Raw genomic sequence first — 19,444 nt, 5'->3', positions numbered from 1 at the left:
TCATCAAAGGTAGAAAGAAAACTAAACAGCAAAAGAATGAAATAGAAAAAAAACGCAGCAAACTTTCTGCAATTCGGCACTTTACAAAATCCAGCTTTCAAACACAATCAAATCCAAACACAAGGCTTTAAACTAGGCAGCAAGCCATCATCCAAACAAATAGAAAGAAAAACTGAGCAAAATCCAGTGCAAACACAAATAAAATACGTTCAGCAAGTTGAAAAATCTGGAACATATAAAACTGATTTGGCAAGTTGAAATGCATTTTCCAGCAAGTGCTTGGGCATGAATCCGAATTTACCTCGGTTGAATCATTGTGTTAAGTACCCAAAACTAACATGCAAGGCTACTTAATGAAATTACTATCATTTCTAGTTCAGATCAAATTCGGACAGCTACTATAAACATCCACAAATCCAGAAATTCTGTTCACCATTCTTGGATGAACTTGCATGTAGCCGCTCACTATTTCATTTTTTTTCTTGCTTAGCCGAACCAATAAACTTCCTGCAAAGCTTAATCATCTAATTTTAATTAGTCAAACACCTAACCAAGTGAAAATCAACCACTTTCCAGCAAATTTCATGCTAAAATACCCATGCAATTTCCAAAACAACTTCAACGGCTAAACTGGAAAAATTGTTTCAGCAATCCATCAAATTCCATTAAAATTTCCAGCCATGTAACCGAAATTCAGACCACGTAGCTTACATGCAACATCAAATAAGAAACTATCTATCAATTTTGATCCATAAGCAAATTCGGACAACATCAAAACATTACTCAACCAGAATTCAAACAATCCTGCTCCCGGTTGGCTTGCATGCAACCTGATTTTGTATCTTTTCAATTTTCTGACTTAATCAAGGTTAACTACCTTCATGCAAATCTTAATCATCCAGGTTTTAGTCGATTAAATGTGCATCTAGGCTCAGATTATCACAGATTAGCTAATTAGAGTTACAAATTCCAGCTCAAACTTTCGGCAGCTCCAATTCTTCCAAACCAGATTTCTTAAGTCTCAATTCCTCATCTAACCTCACAAACCCACATGCATGCGTATAGACAGCTGCGTCAACCCATAAACAATTCATCTAAGTCCAGAATTTACCTTGGCTTGAAGCCTAAAACCCACGACTAGCAGCTGCAATCTTTTCTTCCTCTCGGCTATCCAGAAATGCCGCCTGCCAGCTCCTCCTCTCCCTTGCTCCAACTTGCGACTAGGATGGAGGAGGCCTGGTTTTCAGACCCTTCACCAGCTCACGGGTACAAGGATACAAAGCAGCAGGTTTCTTTTTTTTCTTTTTTTAGCTCACGGACAGGAAAAAAAGAAACAAAAGGCTCGGCTCTCTTTCAGTCGTTAATTCCAATGACACTGCTCTCTCCCTAGCTCACGGCAGCAAATGGAAATGGATGTGTGTCCTCTAGAGATCCGGAAGTGTTGTGGTAATTAGTAGTTGATATAGTAGTGTGTGGTAGTGGAGAAAGAAACCGGCACTAAGGATAGAAAATACTAGAATGTGAAGTGGAAATGGATTCGGCAGAAATAGGATTGTGATTTTTTTGATTGATTTTTTTTTAATTAATTAAATAAAACTGATAATAAAAATAGATAACAAACAACAAAAACAACAAAAAATTTAATTAACATTGGATAGAAACTAAATCTAAATAAACTAGAATCCACGAAAGCACAATTTTCCATTTTTCATCAATTTCCTCTTTTCTTTCCCTTTTTTTTTCACAAATTTTACGTTAAAACTTAAAACTAAAACTAAGACTAAAACGTGAACAAAATTAATATGACAAATAATTAGCAAATAAAAGACAAATAAAAAGGTAACAACTAAAATGCAGATAATCTAAAACAAAATCATGAATTAGATGCAACATACAAATTATTTAAAAATTTGGTGTCTACAGTTTGCCCCTCTTTGTCTGAGTTTTGAAAAAACTTGAGACAAAGAAGTAGACACCAAATACTTACCTGCGTTATTCGGCTGCAATGGACGCTTCTGAAATGAGGATCGACCTCTTTAACATTTTTTTTTTGATTTGGGATTAATCCAAACAGGAAATTAAAACGGGACTGACCCGAGCAGAAATTTAAAATTGGGACTGACTAGAGAAGGAAATTCAAATCATGGGACTGGCCCGAACAAGCTTTAATCGCGGGACTGACCCGAATAAGCTTTGAATCGTGGGACTGACCCGAATAATATTTGAATCATGGGACTGACCCGAATGAGCTTTTGAATCGTGGGACTGACCCGAATGAGCTTTTGATCGAGGGACTGACCCGAAAATACTTTTGATCGAGGGACTGACCGGAGCTGACGAGGGACTGACCCGAAATGAGCTTTTGATCGGGGACTGACCCGAAATATTTTTGATCGAGGGACTGACCCGAAAAATGCTTTTGAATCGAGGGACTGACCGAATTGAGCTTTTGATCGAGGACTGACCGAAAATGCTTTTGATCGAGGGACTGACCCGAAAATGTTTTTTGATCAGGGACTGACCGAAAATGCTTTTGATCGAGGGACTGACCCGAAAATGTTTTTGATCGAGGGACTGACCCGAAAATGTTTTTGATCGAGGGACTGACCCGAAAATGTTTTTGATCGAGGGACTGACCCGAAAATACTTTTGATCGAGGGACTGACCCGAATAAGCTTTTGATCGAGGGACTGACCCGAAAATGTTTTTGATCATCGGTCAGTGGGATTAAACCCGATCCTGCCGTGACGAAATTTGATTCGATTTTGGTTTTTGATTGATGATTTTTGCTTCTTTTTGACTTTTCTTTTTGACTTTTGAAAATCTTTCCAAAAAAATAATTTGCCTCAGTATGATGAATTTTTGCAATGTGAGTCCAGAGTTGATTCTGTATTGCCATGCCGTTGCATTTTTTGATGAAATTTGCTTGCGACATTTTCAATCTGCCATTTGCTCACCGGAGAACTCTTCCGACACCGATTCCAGTGCGAGGTGTGATTACTTTCATCTGTGTATGCAATTTTTCTGCAAAAGAGAAAAGAAAACAAAGAAATTGCCACCATTATTTGATCCGTTTGTCCTTGAGAATCGTGTAGACATGAGTCTTTGGATGCCTTCGTCAAAGTTGACCGTGGCATCTGACTTGGTTGGATTTGTCATTTCTAAACGTCTCTGATTTTTCCCGACTAACCAAGCGTGCATTTTGCCATATTGTGAAGTTGCGTAACTGACTTTGTTGAACCTTAACCCTTTTCAGGAATGACTGAACCCAAGTATGCTTCGAATAAACCATGGGGTTATCATTCACCAAAATTCGATGATTAAAAAGTAATTTCACCTATCATGCAGAAATGAATATGTGAAAGAATGCAAACACAAACCATTTGTGCTTAAAGCCTACAAAAATGCCATGAATACAAGCAATTGAGAAAAAATGAGCTTCCTAAGAATGAATTTGCTAAAGAAATATTTTTACAAAACGACACAGTTTTGGCCAACGGATGTCATATTCGAGTCCCTGAATATCTTTGCTCTGGAATTCAATGTTGCCAGAGGTTTGACAAAAATGAGAAAAATCCGAATGAACCAGGTCACCAGTTGTTCCTCCTCGTGCTCGTCTGTTTGAAAAAAACGCCTTGGCGCCCTTTCGGGTTTTCACCTAAAGACGCAAATGAAAGAGCTCAACCATGATCGACTCAGGAGTATGAGTTGAAGATTTCTGGCATCAGTAAAATGCACTTCCCTTAGAAGTTTAGGTGAAGGCATTATAGACATCACTTGCCAATTGATTAGCGAAATTCCTAATAGAAATACAGCAAGTGACGAAAGCCAGGACTTTTGGGCTTTTGTAATGAGGTCAGGTGGGGTGTTTTCAAGAAAAGTTGAGGCCTGAAAGCAAGTTTGATGAAAGGTGTGAAATAACCTGAGATTGCATCATTTTGAAATTATCTCTAATTTTGAACGAAACCGAGGAAATTTGCCCCAGTTTGATTGGATTTTCTCTTTCTTTGCATTTTCTTCATTGCATTTTCCTCACTTTTTGCATTTTCCTTCAAAAACTAAATTTGCCCCAGTGTGGGGTTCTTTCTTTTCTCTTTTCCTCTTTTTCCTTTTTCCCTTTTTTTTCAAAATGAATTTGCCCCAGTATGGGGATTTTTCCTTTTCCCTCTCTGATAATCTCGTTTCAAAATGAATTTGCCCCAGTGTGGGGTTTGCAATTCTCAGGGGCTGCCAAACGAAAATTATTGTTCTGATAGCTCAAAAGGGATGACTAGGGATGAAATGTTTTGATTGGAAAGGAAGATGGCCTAACCTTTGCCTCGTCCCTTGCATGATTTCCAAAAGAAATTTGCATAATCAAAAATAAAACTTCTTACACATATCTGAGTTGATAGGTTGCAGGAATGTCTGTCCATCTGTTTCTGCCAAAATGATTGCTCCGCCAGGTAATACCTTTTGAACACCCAATGAGCTTTGACAATTTGAAGCAAATTTGCCTTCGACTTCATCTTTCATTACTTTAGCACTTTGTTCCCTTCTTCAGAAGATCGGTGGTGGCCCCTTTTATTATGAACACAGGCCATGCATTTTGACAAAATTGGTCATGGTACATAGCATTCAACTGCTTTTCATCAATCAGAATCAATCGTTGATGACACTGCCTTAACCAATCAACTTTCAGCCTGGCCGGAAAGGGATTTTCTCAAATGAAGGGATTTTTCAATGAATGGATTTCTCAAATGAAAGGATTTTTCAATGAAGGCTTTCTGAAGGAATTTTCTCAATGAGGGCTTTTTGAAGGAATTTTTCTCAATGAGGGCTTTCTGAAGGAATTTTCTCAATGAAGGCTTTCTGAAGGAATTTTCTCAATGAGGGCTTTTTCATGAAGGGGTCTCTTAAAGAAGAGATTTCCTAATGAAGGGATTTTTAATGAAGGGGTTTTCAATGGCTTTCTCAAATTCCAGAACAGTGATATTCAAAGGGTCAAATAAATTCATCTTTGGCCATCTCAAAGAATCAAATAAACAAATAAAACAAATTATGCATTTCATGAAAACTCCAAATCAAAGAAAAAACTTAATTGCAAAAGATGCTTTCATTAAACTATTCACATATGCAAGAAAAACTTTTCATGAATTTTAGCAAATGACAACCCCTAAATTTATCAAAATTCCCTTCGAGAGGGAAAATAGTCAGCCATCCAAATTGTGCAGAGCTCTTTCAAGACTTTCAAATTTCGTCATTGGAGGTCGATGCCTCGAAGGTGTCCTGGTGTTCAGGAAAAGGATTTGTACTTATGATCGGCCCTTGTTCACCTCATTTCCTTAGCACTATTTCTCCTGCCTCGATCATGTCTTGGACTTTGTGCTTAAGTGCCCTGCAATCGGCGGTTGAGTGGCCAGGTACTCCCGAATGATAGGCACAAATAGCATGTGGATTGTACCCAGCAGGCATGCCATGAAGGTAAGTTGGAGGGGGAATCACGCCTATTTTGTTGGCAACCTTCAATTGCTCATACAATTGGTCCAAAGGCCTGCCTAGGTTGGCGAAGGTTCGGGTACGGCTTTGATTGTAGGTTTCAGTGGGTCGGGGATAGTTGTAGGTGGGTCTATTTGGTGGGGAAAATCTTTGGTGGTAAGGAGGCCGAGGACGAGCTTGTTGAAAGCTTGGTTGAGATATTTGGAAAGGGGTTGTAGGCGGGTTGGCATAATTTGGGCGAGGTCGAGGATGAGTGGTATTGGTGTGATAAACGGGATGATGGTTTGAATGGTAAGGGTTTGAGTAGGTAGGGTATTGTCGAGGTCTGGGTCTTAGGGCAGGGTTTCGATCCCAGACAAAAGCAGTTTCCCCCTCTTGCTTTTTGAATTGCTGCTTCTTTCCATTACTACCTTGGCTTTGCAAAGCTTCCACTTGAGTTTTCAGGGTAGACACATTAACAATCTTTCCAGCCTTTACGAAATCATCATATTCTTCAAGCTTGTTGACAATAGCGGCAAACGAGCATCCAGTCATGCGGAAAATTTCTTCAAAGTACGGCGGATCCTGTGCCTTAATGAAGGTGCGTATGATTTCGTCCTCAGTCATTGGTGGCTCAACTTTTGCAGCTATTTTTCTCCACCTCTTGGCATAAGTCTTGTGGTCCTCAGAGGGTTTTCTTTTTGTTCCTTCTAACGTGGTTCGCGTCGGAGCCAGCTCGCAGTTGTACTCGTATTGCCTTATAAACACATTGGACAGGTCTAGCCAAGTCTTTATCTCCTCAGACTTCAAAGTTGAATACCAATCAAGTGCGTCGCCCTCCAGACTTTCTGGGAATAGCCTTAAAGGTAAATTTTCATCATCCACCGGCCTACCCAATTTATTGGCGAACAATCGGAGATGTGTCTTGGGACTGCCCGTGCCATCGTATTTGTTGAACTTCGGAGTTTTGAATCCCTCAGGCAATTGCACATTTGGGAAGAGACAAAGCTTATCGTAATCTAGGACTCCTTGCTTGTTCAACCCCTGACTCTTCCTCATAAATTCATCAAAACGGTCAAGGCGTTTGAGCAGCTTTATATCAACAGGGACAGAAGATTCCCCCATTTCTGCCTTGGTTTGAAAAGTATGATCAGGCAAGAAAGGCTCGGCAGCAGTATGATAAAAGGTGTATGGCTCAGGTGGTATATTTGAAGTGATTTGGGGTTGTGGACCTCGCGTGCGAGTAAGAAGAAATGAAGGATTAGGAGGGTAAGTGTATGGCAAATTTGTGGGGGGATATGTGAAAGTTTCTTCGGGTGCAATAGGGAATGAGGGAGTAACAGTGGCTTGGGCTGAAGGTAGGACAAATGGCTCTTGCTCAGGCCATTTGGCGGGTACAGGTTCGGGTTGAACTCCGCTGCTAACGAGCTCGTCGATCAATTTCTTTTGGGCGGCCATCTCAGACGCCATTTCTCCAAATTTGGTGAGTAATTCAGTCAACTGAACCCCAGGACTTGTAGCTTCCGGCTGGGTAGTTGCAACAGTCTTATCAGTCGACTCTGGCTGAGCATTCATGTCTACACGATTCCTTTGGGCTTTACTTCGGGATCGCGTTATGATGGGGGTTCGACGAGAAGTTATGTTTAAATATTACCTGAGAATTTTTGAAAGATTGCCTTTAGATTTAACCTTCGCTTAATTATTCCAATAAAAACAAAGAAAAAGAAAAGAAAAAACAAGAGTTAGTAGATATTCAGAAAATTCGGATGCATGTCCTATGGGGGAACCCTTTTGTGCCAAGGGTAGGCCTAGTATGAAAATGCGATCCTCTAGGGTAAGCACTATACCATACCTGACGGATCTGATCAACTCATTGAGTGAAAAATAATTTGAAAATTTTGGCCATTGGAGTGACGAGAGATTTGTCAAAATGAGGACAACGTCCGAATAGATTGATCACCTTTGATCGATACAAGAACTTGCAAAAACGCACGGGTTTGACCTTGACGAACTCCTATCGAAGAGATCGGAATTTGTTGATAAAATTTCTTAGTGAATTACGGGTCAAAACCCTAATTGATCAAGTGATTGGATGCAATGGACGGTTTTTCTCGAAATCGACTAGATTTCCCAATTTGGAATTTGACAATGAAATCCTAATAGGGCAAATGGGTTGAATGAAATTGACAATTTATTTAAAATCGACCGAATTACCCTAAAAAGGGTAAATTGATCAAATAGATTGAACGAAACTTGATTTATTCAAAATCGGCTCGGTTGCCCTAAAAATGGGTAAATTGGTCAAATGAATGAAATTGAATTAGGGATTTATTCAAAAATCGGCCGAATGACCCTAAAAAGGGTAAATTGGTCAAAAAACCCTAAAAAGGGTAATTTGGTCAATTGAATTGATAATTTATTCAAAAGCGACCGAATGACCCTAAAAAGGGTAAATTGGTCAAAAGACCCTAAAAGGGTAAATTGGTCAAATGAATTGACGATTTATTCAAAATCGACCAGGTGACCCTAAAAAGGGTAAATTGGTCAAATGACCCTAAAAAGGGTAAATTGGTCAAATGACCCTAAAAAAGGGTAAATTGATCAAATGACTTGACGATTTATTCAAAAACGACCGGATGACCCTAAAAAGGGTAAATTGGTCAAATGATTTGATAATTTATTCAAAATCGACCGAATGACCCTAAAAAGGGTAAATTGGTCAAATGAATTGGATGAAATGAATTTATTCAAAAATGATTAAATTGTACTAAAAGTGAATGAATTGAAAAAAATGGATTGGATAAGATGGATGATTTGTTCAAAAATCGATTGAATTATTCGCCCACTGGGTGGTTTCAAGAAATCATTACAATGCCTTGGTCTATGAGCCTCTAAAATCAAAATTTAGCCTCTATATTTATCGTCTCAACAATGAGGAATCATTTGTGAATATTCTTCGAATATGTCCTTTTACGCAAGGGAATTTTACCAATTTTGAGAAAATGGCCAAAAAGTGATTATTAGATGCTCATATTCCAAAAATTGCTTCATGAAAATGATCGGATCTTTACCTTACCTTGTGCACTACCCCTTCGGATGATACGAGAAAGGTAAACGTGCAAGTCTCATTTGGATTATACATCCGAGACATGGGGTGGTTTATCCCTAACACGGGATCCCCTAAATGGCATTCCCTTTCTAGGGTTTATGCGTGATGCCAGTTTATTAAAGCAATGTAAATATGCAACAAATATGGCCTAGAGGACAAAATAATGCAACGAGGGGAAAGGGTCTAAACATGAAATGTATTTACTGAAAGGTAAGTGCAAAGACTGAAATTTAGACATGTGAGCTATCTAGTGGGTGAGTCACTAAAAGAGTGCCAAAGAGGCCCCTTATTGCTAAGGCACATGAATGCAATCCAAAAAAAACAAAAGAATGGTTAGTGCAATTGATAGTACACATAACACATTGGGAGCAATTAAGAAAAAGAAATACAATAAAGCAAGTAAAAGGGATGGAACCCCCTCCCTCGTGCCTAATGTGCTTAAGAAAAGGTGAGGCCGACTCTACCCTAGGTTATTCTAATATGGATGCATGCGGTTTGGTTCACTAATGCCTAGACTCGATAAAGCTTCGGCTCCCAAGCCTTCAGACCTAAAGGCGAAGGGTCATCACTCCCAGGGCCTTTGATCGGTGGCTCGAGTGATCCCTTAGGTAGCGCTATGGGCGCAGAGCACACCAGCCGCCTACCCAAGGCAATCGATCCTAATCCTACAAGGCGGTGTGGGAAACGCCCACGAAAATAAAAATAAAATGGGATAAAGCAAGTAAACATGCACGTATGAAGTGTTCCCCTATTTTGAGGGAAGGGGTTGAGAACCACGCGAGGCTCTAAAGGTGACACACCCCCCCAAATGCAATGCAAGCGCGAGATAATCAAGTAAACAACATCCAATCAACCAATCACACATACGTGAGTGAGGGAAAAGTGTGATACGCGCACGAGGTGAAAAAGTCCTATATAAAAATGCAACCCTAATATCCAAATGCAATGCATAAAAAGGGTAGAAAAAGGAAACGAATGGCTAAATCAAATGCTCGGACCCACTTAGGAAGTCCCCAGTGGAGTCGCCAACTGTCGCGCCCCATTTTTTTGATAAAATAAATAAATGGTTTAAAAAACGTATTTTTTGATTCAATTTGTAATTGGAAAATGAATTGTTATTTAAAAGAAAAATGGGTCTAAATGGGGGTTTGAGAATGCGACGATTTGACCCAAAATTATAGTTTAAAAAGGGTTTTTGAAATAAAAAAATCGGAGTCGCCACTTGGTAATGAGTTAAGGGGTACCAAGTCACCTAAAAAATGAATTTTTAAAGAAAAATAGGAAAAAGTAGTAAGAAACCCCTTTTAAACGACTCCTAGTCCACGCAAACCAACGAAAAAGGTTCGGGAGTCACATTTGACGAAGGGGAAGGCGAGGATAAAAATCCAAGGCACCCCTTCGACCTAGCCAAAGCTAGTTGCGTGATTTAATCAAATATTTTCTTGTTTTAACCAAAGAATTTATTACATTTGGATGTACTATATGAATGCAAACCGTAGACCTAGGGGTATTGGGGGAAATTTCTCTTCAAAGGTTGAATGGTGCCAATCACATAAATTGTGAAGCCCAATAATGACCCTTTGGAGAGGTCACGAATAATGCGAGTGGGATGCAAATGAATGAAATGCATGTATGCAATGTGAGGACATGAGTTTGAAAAAGTAATAAAAAATAATAAATATGTAAATGAAAATGTGCACGTGAGTGGGCAAGGTACGGTATGTGCAATGCTAATATGAAGTGCATGTGTGCAAGTGATGATAAAAGTGTTCGTGTGCAAGTGAAGAAACATAAAGGTGCACGTGTGCAAAATGGGAGGAAAAATGAAAGTGTGATAAGGGTATAAAATGGTAGAGTGAATTTAAAAATGCATGAGCCTAGGGAATTCATGCATATTGGGTACGGGGAGACCTAAATCGTGACTCAATTTGCTCTTTTATAGAGGGAATACAAGCGTGCTAAGGCTTAGAAAAAGCCACACTCGTCTATATCCCATATTTAAGGGGACTCTCAAGCAAATGAACCCTATAACTAGCATGAAATGCAAAAATCCTAAGAGAAGGAAAAATGCAACCCTAAAACACCCAAATGTAATATATGAAAAGGTTAAAAGAAGAAAAAGGTTGATTAAATCAAATTTGCTCGGACTCTCGAATGTCCCCAGTGGAGTCGCCAACTGTCGCGCCCCACTTTTTGGAAAAAATAAAATAATTTGTTTTTGTCCATTTTTATTTTTATCAAAAATTTCACTTTTTCCAAACCAATAAAATTCAACAAAAACAAATTATTTTATTTTTTCCAAAAAGTGGGGCGCGACAGTTGGCGACTCCACTGGGGACATTCGAGAGTCCGAGCAAATTTGATTTAATCAACCTTTTTCTTCTTTTAACCTTTTCATATATTACATTTGGGTGTTTTAGGGTTGCATTTTTCCTTCTCTTAGGATTTTTGCATTTCATGCTAGTTATAGGGTTCATTTGCTTGAGAGTCCCCTTAAATATGGGATATAGACGAGTGTGGCTTTTTCTAAGCCTTAGCACGCTTGTATTCCCTCTATAAAAGAGCAAATTGAGTCACGATTTAGGTCTCCCCGTACCCAATATGCATGAATTCCCTAGGCTCATGCATTTTTAAATTCACTCTACCATTTTATACCCTTATCACACTTTCATTTTTCCTCCCATTTTGCACACGTGCACCTTTATGTTTCTTCACTTGCACACGAACACTTTTATCATCACTTGCACACATGCACTTCATATTAGCATTGCACATACCGTACCTTGCCCACTCACGTGCACATTTTCATTTACATATTTATTATTTTTTATTACTTTTTCAAACTCATGTCCTCACATTGCATACATGCATTTCATTCATTTGCATCCCACTCGCATTATTCGTGACCTCTCCAAAGGGTCATTATTGGGCTTCACAATTTATGTGATTGGCACCATTCAACCTTTGAAGAGAAATTTCCCCCAATACCCCTAGGTCTAGGGTTTGCATTCATATAGTACATCCAAATGTAATAAATTCTTTGGTTAAAACAAGAAAATATTTGATTAAATCACGCAACTAGCTTTGGCTAGGTCGAAGGGGTGCCTTGGATTTTTATCCTCGCCTTCCCCTTCGTCAAATGTGACTCCCGAACCTTTTTCGTTGGTTTGCGTGGACTAGGAGTCGTTTAAAAGGGGTTTCTTACTACTTTTTCCTATTTTTCTTTAAAAATTCATTTTTTAGGTGACTTGGTACCCCTTAACTCATTACCAAGTGGCGACTCCGATTTTTTTATTTCAAAAACCCTTTTTAAACTATAATTTTGGGTCAAATCGTCGCATTCTCAAACCCCCATTTAGACCCATTTTTCTTTTAAATAACAATTCATTTTCCAATTACAAATTGAATCAAAAAATACGTTTTTTAAACCATTTATTTATTTTATCAAAAAAATGGGGCGCGACAGGCCCTGCCCTTCGTTACCGATCGACTCGAGCCAGAAGCGGACTCGGTCGGGCGATATGGTGACCCTGGGTGAATTTGGTATACTCGAGTATTACCTTGTAGTCTGGTGGAGTTTAGCCAATTTCCGGGAGGGGGTGAACGAAACGAAAGAACGAACGAGGATTTTATTTACCAAAAATACATTTTATTTAAATGACCGAAGAAATAAGGGGAATGACAGGAGAACGAACGAACGAATGAATATATGCCTCCCTGTGAGCCCGTATCCTTTTAATGAATGTGTTTATCGCTTTATTTTGTATTTGTATCTTGAATTATTGGTTATATGTAATGAATGCATTGAACTTCTTATTGCCTATGTATTCGGAACCTCACTGAGCTTTTAGCTCATTCCTTTAGTTTTGTTTTCCTTAACAGGGGATGGCGAGTAAGGACGAGAGTTCGGTAGAGTCTAGTCTAGACTGGTTTCTTTGGTTTTATAATGGTTCTCGCCCTAGTGCTCGGCACGGGCTGGATGTATGGTGAATTGAGAACCTTTGTATATTCGATGTTTGTATTTCCCTTTTGAGATAGCAATGTATATAAGTTTTGCTTTAAGTTTTGGATCGTTGTTATGTTTAGTCTTGTGGGTTTATTTTGGTTTCGATTGAGGATTGACGTGAACGACTAAGTCCCGGCGAGAGCTGGGCAGGCGGTCTGCCAAACCCTTTGGTACGCCTTAGGGGGAGGTGGGGCTGTCACATGCATCCTCTGAACTGATATACTCGAGTATTACCTCTACTGTTATCTTTAGAGTTTGGGTCCGGTAGGGGGTTAAAAGGTGGACGGAGATTAGAGATAAGCGGTGCTCTACTAGACTTGTTACTATATTCTCATGGCCGACGGAGTGTCAACTGATCCTGGTCAAGCTGCTGCCGAAATAGCTCACAAGAGCAAATTGTATCCTTATGCGTGAAAGTATTAATTGCTTATCTGACTTGTTTACTTGAAATGTTAATTACTTATCTTGTGATATATATAACTGCCAATTTGCTACTTCGTTTGCATGTTGTCTTGGTACCTCATTGGGCGTTAGCTCATTCCATTAGTTTGTTTTCCTTACAGGGGGTGAGATTATGAGAGAGTGAGTTGGAGAAGGCTAGCGTTTTGGTCTAGACTCCTTGTCTTTTGTTCTAGTGTTCTTCTAGTTTTAACTGTTGGATTTGAGCTTGAATCTCTTGTTATATTAGGGGTCTGTATGAGAATTTGATGACCACGAATGTATATGTCTAAGTTTCAAAGTTGATATTTCTTTTGATATCAAGGTTTTGTTTTATATTGGGACTTGTGCGTGAGACCTGACAAGAGTTGGGCGAGCGGTCCGCCAAAGCCTGGGATACGCCCTAAGGAGAGGTGGGGTCGTACAAGTTCCCTGCGCCTCTCTCTTTCCAATGACCATAGTTGGTCGCGGGAGAAAGGGAAGGGGATGCACGAAAGAGGCCGCAACTAGATCGCCCTTTTCTTGCATCCTCTCCCCTCTCCCTACGACAGATCTGGTCATGAAAAGGAGGTTAGGAAGTGCAAGAAAAAGGCTGAAAAGAGAGAAAAGATGGGTACAGTGGAAGGAAAGGAGAATGAAGGAGGGGAAAGAGTGAGGAAGAAAAAAGAGAGGGTTGGGGTTTAGATGGAAGGGGATGGCAATAAAAGGTGAAGAATGATGGTACTAGCAATAGGTAACCATAAGGGCTTTTTTCATAGGTTGGTTTAACCATAGGGGGTTTTTCCGTAGGTTTACTTAACTAGAATGGTTTTTATGATCTATTTTGCCTATGCATATTACGGTAATTGTATCATTTCATTTGGCTCCGTTACTTTTGATGATTTCCATTGTTGTTTCAAATTAGTTTAAATCGTGAGGGGTTGGCATTATGATTTGAAATCACAAGGGACTTTTTCACAAGTTAGTTTAATCATACGGGGTTTTTTGTATTTTGTCCAAACAAATATGACTGTCCCACCTTTTTATGGGGGACAAAGGAATAAATTCTAACTTTCAGTCGTATGGTAACAATATATACTGTTAACCAGCCACTTGCCTTTAAAAATGATACTCACAAGGGCAATTTGCAATACAAAATAAATATAAATTCTATTGTCTCCTTTTCTTTAATGTCCAAAATTGTGAATGGATTCACACTTTTTCACTTATTTTTTTAATTTTCTTTTTATATAAAACAATGATCATAATCATATCCAACTTTTTCACAATAACAACATACAGGTTTCTTCTAACATGTCATAACAAAATTTACACAAATAACCAAATGAATGGCAATAAATACATATATAGGTTCTTGTATGGTTAGATATTTGACACTTAAACAAACACCCTCTAAGTGCTTCTAAAGAATAAAAATCTATATTTATTTTTCTAAAAGCACCTATCCAAATAGACATTTAGTCCTTAAATCTTTGATATACTCAAAGAATTAACTTCCTTTATTTTGCGTACATAGGTATATAATTGCAAATTCATAGTAAATCCTTTAGGACATACATCTATATATATATATATAAAGAATTTAGAGAAAACTTTAACACCTCTAATCTCTGCCTCCGTGTTTGTGTTGCCGTTGTGAAAGTTACCACCACATTTACTCTTTATCTTCTGTAGCAGTCTTCAAATTTTACAAAATTTATCTCTATACTTTGAAATCTAGTATTGAAACCCTCAAAGGGGAGAGGTGGATTAGGTGGTTTAGGGGAAGGAAGTGTAAGTGAGAGATTCCAAATTTGAACCCTCTCACTTATGCTAAAAAAAGTTTAACAAGATAGTATTGAAACCTTCAAAAGACCATGACAGAGCTTCCTAACACTAGTAGCCATCACAGTTTACTAGCATCTCTTCTAGATTCATGTCCAAATATTAAATAAAACAAGGGAAAATGATGTGTTTCATCCTTCACAGTTTACAAAAATATTCTTTTCGTCCCTCACTTTTAAAATGAAGCAATTTCGTCCTTGACATTTAAAAATTGAAATTATTACATCCCTGAACCCAAATTTCAATCTGAATAAAACCACCAATCAACCTGATTACAAATTTTGGGGGTGTAATTGGTAGATCACTTGGTTAACTCAACTTGGTATTCATGTGAAATTTAATGAACCTAAAAAGAAAAAATAAAAAATTATAACATAAAAAAGAAAGATTAATCTTTTCTACATTATCATTGTATACACTGTCGGTTTTATGTACCGCCATATCATTTTAATTTAAATTTAAACACCAAATTTTATATTTATGATACACATCTAGATTCGCAAGCGGATATACTAACAGTGCATGAAAAGATTTATCAAAAAAAAAAACTCTACTATTCCAAGACAAAGAATGGCCTTTTATATTATAATTTTTATTTTTTTGGTTTAATAAATGTCATGTGAATATGATGAAGTTGATCAAATGATCTATCAATTCTATTTTCGAAATTTATTATTGGGTTATTGGATGGTTTGATTCAGATTGAAAATTAGGTTCAGGAATGTAATAGCTTTAATTTTTAAATGTCAGGGATGAATTTGCTTCATTTTAAAAGTAAGGGACGAAAAGAATATTTTTGTGAAATGTGAGGGATGAAACAGATCATTTTCCCATAAAACAATCCTCTCAAAGTTTTAAGGTATTTTTAATCAACAAGATCTCCATTGAACTAAAGTTTAAAACTTCAAAATCAAATCTTGTTCAATTTCAGCTTTTACAAGTTTGATTTCAAATATAAGGAGCAGTAATGAAGCCAGCTAAGATATTGAAATTCGGTGATTGTAACCACTTTGATAAGTGCATGTCAATAAGAAAGCAACGATACAATATCTTGTCGTCACAGAAGGTAAGGCAAAAATGTTTTAGATCATCTCTATTCATGTGATAATTTTAAATTTTTAATAGGATAAAAGTAAAAGTTTATTTCTCTAATAGGCAATTACAAAAAAATGAAGGACATCTATGACAATTTAGGGGAGAATATAAATGGTAAATTATTAAAGTTAGGATAGAATACAAGAAAGCCCCTTGTGGTTAAATTAACATACAAAAAAACCCCTATGGTTAGGATACCTCCTAACACCTTGTGGTTTTGTGAAAATTGACAGAATCTGTTTAATTTACTGGGTGCAAGCAAGATGACAGAATTACCCCAGGAATTACTAGATTATTTGCATTTCTCATTATCCAAATTCCTTTCATCTGTTTTGGTCAAAGTTGTTTCCAAATACAAAATAGGTTTATATAGCCATGGTCATCTAATTAGATAAAAATTCAAAACATGCAATACAGAAAAGTGCATTCATATGCATACTAGCCTGGCTCTAGTCTATTTTTCTTTCTTTTAAAAAATTTTTTTGTGGCATTTCATCGGACAAATGGTGAATATGAAAAAGTCCCCCGATGACTAGCAAATGTAAATATTGGTAATTGTCCATTCAATCAATGTTACATTGAAAAATCCCTTTCTTTATTTTAATGATCTTGGGATTGGGACAGTGATTTTGAATTGGTGAATAAAATATGAAATTGAGTTAGGTTTCTTTATGAAGTGCCAACATCGAAGGTGATTGCTTTGAGGTTCACAGAGAGGGCAAGAGCAAGAATCGAGAAATCTGAAGGAAAATGCTCGAGTTTGCATTTTAATTAATTGGCGGTGAAACATTCAGCCACACTCTTGTTGTACTACATAGCCATACCAAGCATCTTGGGCTTCTCCAAATCAAATTTGTCATATTTATTTGTGGGAGACAATGTCCTTAAACTTTTGCATTTTCACTTTATTGATGGATCAGAAATTAGGATTGTTTCAATTAAAAACAAAGGAAAAGAAAAGGAGAATAAGACAATGATGATGATTAGAATAGTGTGTCTAGAGGAAGATGACTGGAGAGCCTAGAAGGCGGATGGATGAAAGGGATTGCTGATTGCAGAGGCCCCGTCCTGGGCCCGGACACGTGGCAGCCCAGGGAGGCCAGAGCTGGGCTCGGACCCCAGGCCCATGGGGACCATCTTGGGACACGTCGCTGCTAGGGCTCCCTGGGAGGTCGGAGAACAATCCCGCGGAGAGCGGAGAGAATCCCCTTCAGCACGAGATTGAAACTATCCCGGGCAGGTTCCGAAACGTACGGAAGTCGGACTCTCAAGCAGGTATAAATGGTAACGCACACCAACTACGTAAGGTACGCTCACTACTGGCAAATTACCCCCGACTGTTTTACTCCTTGTGAATTCCACTCACCGGAAGACTAACTTGACCGTCGGAGTGCCCCCAGGGACAACCTCAGGGCTCTCCTGCTAGTCATCCTCTAGACCTCCTCTCGTTTATTTTGCAGGGCTTGGACACGCTTTTCTCATCAGCACGCCGAGCTCATCAGGTCAGTTCGGTCCGGGGAAGCTCAGCGCTTCTTCAGTTGGCGCCGTCTGTGGGAACCGAAAGGTACGTGTAGTTGTGTTGATGGCGAGAACGCGTTCCAAGCGCACCATGGAGAACACCGATCCCGAAGCCGGCGAGGGGTCTCGGCGAAAGGAGACCGAGGCGGCTCGGGACGCTGGGGGTTCAGCCCTTTCAGGAGAGTGGAGACAGCAAATCCTCCAGTTCGTAACAGAGAACCTCCCCATGCTGGAGGATATAATTCGACAAGCAAAGGAGGGGGGCGAGGCCGGTGGCGCACAAAGCTCCAAGGCAAAGGGGAAGGAGAGGGAATCACCTCCGGTTCCCTCAGAGGATGAGTCACGGGACCAGCCCCCCAGGAGGAAACGGCCACGGACTCCCCTTCGGCCGCGGGCCTCGGTGGTCGGGGATAGCGAGAGGTACTCTCGCGACCGGTCCGCTAGGGGCCGACCAAGGAATCCCTCATCGTGGAAGCTTGTACGGAACGAGTCTGAACATTCTCCCGCCCGATCTATCAAGAGCCGGCCGCGGGACCCTTCCCAGTGGAAGCCTGTCCGGGACGAGCTTGAGCAGATCCTGCTGCCGCAGTTGTACGAGGACAATTATGTAGCCTCGCCCTTTACCCAGGGGATAGAGGACTACCCGCTGTCCCGGAGATTCAAGATCCCAAACATCGAACTGTATGACGCTTCTACCGACCCGGAAGAACACCTCTCGGTCTTCCTGACACACATGCGTTTGCAAATAGCCCCGGATGAGATCCGCTGCAAGACCTTCCCCATGTTTCTGAGGGGGCCTGGCCCTGGTTCACAGGGGCCACATGGCGGAAATGCCACAAGCTGGGGGGAGGCGTCTCCCAGGCGTGCTCCTCCGCGGAGCCAACCCCCAGGTGGAGAGGACCTCCCGATGTCAACAGGAGAGGGCGCTGTGCTGGAGCTGGCGTGAGCTTCTTCCCGGGCTGGGAAGGCTCGTCCCCTCGGCCCCTCTTCTGCCCTGTCGCCTTCTTTTTGCTGGCGACCTGTTTGGAGGGGAACTGAGATTGGGATGCCTTCTTCTGAGGGGTCGGGCTTCCTCCTGGAGCCGGAGATGCCTCAGGAGCCTTCTTCGCCGCCTCTGGCTGCGCGGTGGGAACGACCCGCTCGGGTGGCGCGCCCAGTAGCTTGGAAAGCTTCCTCACTGCGGCGAACACCACCGGATTAGCAAAAACAGGTTAATAAAAGGGAAAATAAAGCAACAGACTACAAGGGCACAGAAGCGGCATTACAGGTGTCATAGTCGGCCGGGGAAGGCACCACCTCTCCAGGGGACCCGGACAACGTCCCTATCAGCCCGGCCGCAGATATCTACTCGGTGGAGAACTTGGCCGCATAGAGTTTCACCTTGGAGCTCACCAGCTGGCTGAGGGCTTCGGAGTCCAAGTCCTCCGGGTAGGGGTCGGATTCAACCTCCCCGACCTTCCACACATCATGGGGAAAATGTGTGGATTTAACAAAGAAGAAATTCCCCTTCCAGTTCTTCACGGAAGAGGGGACCCCGAAGAGCAGATCCTGGGTGCTCTTCCCACCATGAACTTTGCCAACAGTTCGGCGGGAGAAGTAGTACCACCCAGGAAGGGAGAGTTTGAGGGTGTAAGAGGCTCGGAAAAGAGAAAGAGAATAGGGGATGGAGCAGATTTGGCAATAGATCAGGAACCCAGTAATAATCCTGATCGAGTTGGGGTGGACTTGGGTGATTCTGAGCCCCCAGTAGCTCAGAATCTCGGCTAGGGCCGAAGGAATGGGGAGTCGCAGCCCCGCGACCAGCTGCTCCCTATAGATGGCTACGAAACCAGGGAGAGGTCGACTAGTTTGGTCGCTGGGCCCGGCAGCCCTCGGCTCGAAGGTCGGAGGAATGGAAAAGGACCTAACCAGCTCGGCGAACCCCCCGGGCGAGAGGGTGGTCTCGTGCTGGTCGGGGTGACCGTAGTCGAATTCAGGATCCTCCCCCTGCTCAGAAG

This window comes from Coffea eugenioides, chromosome 5, assembly GCF_003713205.1.
Source record: "Coffea eugenioides isolate CCC68of chromosome 5, Ceug_1.0, whole genome shotgun sequence".
Taxonomy (NCBI): domain Eukaryota; kingdom Viridiplantae; phylum Streptophyta; class Magnoliopsida; order Gentianales; family Rubiaceae; genus Coffea; species Coffea eugenioides.
Note: the sequence above shows the minus strand (reverse complement) of the source record.